Source organism: Rhipicephalus microplus, chromosome 4, assembly GCF_043290135.1.
Source record: "Rhipicephalus microplus isolate Deutch F79 chromosome 4, USDA_Rmic, whole genome shotgun sequence".
NCBI lineage: Eukaryota > Metazoa > Arthropoda > Arachnida > Ixodida > Ixodidae > Rhipicephalus > Rhipicephalus microplus.
The window spans coordinates 204,305,994-204,309,252 of record NC_134703.1 but is presented as its reverse complement, the minus strand read 5'-3'; the positions used below and the strand labels follow the sequence as shown (position 1 = coordinate 204,309,252).

Sequence of the window (3,259 nt, the reverse complement as noted above, 5' to 3'; positions counted from 1 at the left end):
TTAACCGAAAGGTTGGAGGTTCGAGCCCTCCAATGAGCGGTGTGTCGGTTTTTTTCTTTGCGCTAATAGCTTTGGAGAAATGTTCTGACCGTGGTGAGAGCGGAGCTCGACTGTCTCCATGGCGCTATTGGATAGCGCGATCGAATGTTAACCGAAAGGTTGGAGGTTCGAGCCCTCCCGGGACCGGTGTGTCGTTTTTTATTTGCGCTGATAGCTTTGGAGAAATGTTATGACCGTGGTGAGAGATGAGCACGACTGTCTCCGTGGCGCAATTGGCTAGCGCGATCAGCTGTTAACCGAAAGGTTGGAGGTTCGAGCCCTTCAATGAGTGGTGTGTTGCTTTTTTTCTTCGCGCTGATAGCTTTGGAGAAATGTTCTGACGGTGGTGAGAATGGAGCACGACTATCTCCGTGGCGTAATTGGCTAGCGCGATCTGCTGTTAAACGAAAGGTTGGAGGTTCGAGTCCTCCCGGGACCGGTGTGTCGTTTTTTTATTTGCGCTGATAGCTTTGGAGAAAAGTTCTGACGGTGGTGAGAATGGAGCACGACTATCTCCGTGGCGCAATTGGCTAGCGCGATCGGCTGCAAACCGAAAGGTTGGAGGTTCGAGCCCTCCCGGGGGCGGTGTTTCGCTTTTTTTCTTTGCGTTGATAGCTCTGGAGAAATGTTCTGACCGTGGTGCGAGTGGGGCACGACTGTCTCAGTGGTGCTATTGGCTAGCGCAGTCTGCTGTTAACCGAAAGGTTGGATGTTCGAACCCTCCCGGGAGAGATGTGTCGCTTTTTTCTTTGCGCAGACAGCTATGGAGAAATGTTTCGACGGTGGTGAGAGTGGAGCAAGACTGTCTCCGTGCGCAATTGACTAGCGCGATCGGCTGTTAACCGAAAGGTTGGAGGTTCGAGCTCTCCCGGGAGCGGTGTGTCGCTTTTTTTCTTTGCGCTGATACCTTTGAGGAATGTTATGACCGTGGTGAGAGTGGAGCACGAGTGTCTCTGTGGCACAGTTGGCTAGCGCGTTTAACTGTTAAAGAGAAAGGTTGGAGGTTCGAGCCCTCCCGGGATCGGTGTGTCGCTTTTTTTCTTTGCACAGATACCTTTGAGGAATTTGATGACCGTGGTGAGAGTAGAGCACCACTATCTCCATGGCGCAATTGGCTAGCGCGATCGGCTGTTAACCAAAACGTTGGAGGTTCAAGCCCTATTGAGAGCGGTGTGTCTCTTTTTTTTCTTCGCACTGATAGCTTTGGAGAAATGTTCTGACCGTGGTGAGAGTGGAGCACGACTGTGTCCGTGGCGCTACTGGCTAGCGCGATCAGCTGTTGACCGAAAGGTTGGAAGTTCGAGCCCTCCAATGAGTGGTGTGTTGCTTTTTTTCTTCGCGCGTATAGCTTTGGAGAAATGTTCTGACGGTGATGAGGATAGAGCACGACTATCACCTTGGCGTAATTGGCTAGCGCGATCTGCTGTTAACCGAAAGGTTGGAGGTTCGAGCCCTCCCGGGACCGGTGTGTCGTTTTTTTTATTTGCGCTGATAGCTCTGGAGAAATGTTCTGACCGTGGTGTGAGTGGGGCACGACTGTCTCAGTGGCGCTATTGGCTAGCGCAATCGGATGTTAACCGAAAGATTGGATGTTCGAACCCTCCCGGGAGAGATGTATCGCTTTTTTCTTTGCGCTGACAGCTATGGAGAAATGTTTCGACAGTGGTGACGGTGGAGAACGACTGTCTCCGTGGCGCATTTGGCTAGCGCGATCGGCTGTTTTCCGAAAGGTTGGAGGTTGGAGCCCTCCCGGGAGCGGCGTGTCGCTTTTTTCTTTGCGCTGACAGCTATGGAGAAATGTTCCGACAGTGGTGAGAGTGGAGCAAGACTGTCTCCGTGCGCAATTGACTAGCGCGATCGGCTGTTAACCGAAAGGTTGGAGGTTTGAGCCCTCCCGGGAGCGGAGTGTCGCTTTTTTTCTTTGCGCTGATAGCTTTGGAGAAAAGTTCTGACGGTGGTGAGAGTGAAGCACGACTATCTCCGGGGTGCAATTGCCTAGCGCGTTCAGCTGTTAACCAAAAGGTTGGAGGTTCGAGCCCTCCCGAGAGCGGTGTGTCTCTTTTTTCTTTGCGCTGATAGCTTTGTAGAAATGTTCTGACGGTTGTGAGAATAGAGCACGACTGTCTCCGTGGCGCAATGCGCTAGCGCAATCGGCTGCTAACCGAAAGGTTGGAGGTTCGAGCCCTCCCGGGATCGGTGTGTCGCTTTTTTTCTTTGCAGAGATACCTTTGAGAAATGTTATGACCGTGGTGAGAGTAGAGCACGACAATTTCCATGGCGCAATTGGGAGAGCACGACTATCTCCATGGCGCAATTGGCTAGCGCGATCGGCTGTTAACCAAAACGTTGGAGGTTCGAGCCCTCCCGGGGGCGGTGTGTCGCTTTTTTTTCTTTGTGCTGATAGCTTTGGAGAAATGTTCTGACGGTAGTGGGAGCGCAGCACGACTGTCTCCGTGGCGCTATTGGCTAGCGCAATCGGCTGTTAACCGAAAGTTTGGATGTTCGAACCCTCCCGGGGGCGGTGTTTCGCTTTTTTTTCTTTGCGTTGATAGCTCTGGAGAAATGTTCTGACCGTGGTGCGAGTGGGGCACGACTGTCTCAGTGGCGCTATTGGCTAGCGCAATCGGCTGTTAACCGAAAGGTTGGATGTTCGAACACTCCCGGAAGAGATGTGTCGCTTTTTTCTTTGCGCTGACAGCTATGGAGAAATGTTTCGACGGTGGTGACAGTGGAGCAAGACTGTCTCCGTGCGCAATTGACTAGCGCGATCGGCTGTTAACCGAAAGGTTGGAGGTTTGAGCCCTCCCGGGAGCGGAGTGTCGCTTTTTTTCCTTGCGCTGATAGCTTTGGAGAAAAGTTCTGACGGTGGTGAGAGTGAAGCACGACTATCTCCGGGATGCAATTGCCTAGGGCGTTCAGCTCTTAACCAAAAGGTTGGAGGTTCGAGCCCTCCCGAGAGCGGTGTGTCGCTTTTTTCTTTGCGCTGACAGCTATGGAGAAATGTTCCGACAGTGGTGAGAGTGGAGCAAGTCTGTCTCCGTGCGCAATTGACTAGCGCGATCGGCTGTTAACCGAAAGGTTGGAGGTTTGAGCCCTCCCGGGAGCGGAGTGTCGCTTTTTTTCTTTACGCTGATAGCTTTGGAGAAAAGTTCTGACGGTGGTGAGAGTGGAGCACGACTATCTCCGTGGCGCAATTGGCTAGCGCGATCGGCTGCTAACC

At 52.5% G+C, this 3,259-nt stretch overlaps 1 non-coding gene across 1 annotated transcript; it reads left to right on the top strand.

The window, feature by feature from the left end:
- The first annotated feature begins 550 nt into the window (after positions 1–550).
- Positions 551–624, top strand: TRNAC-GCA (transfer RNA cysteine (anticodon GCA)). The gene has a single exon. It is a non-coding gene; the product is annotated as a tRNA-Cys (tRNA).
- The last annotated feature ends 2,635 nt before the right edge of the window (positions 625–3,259 follow it).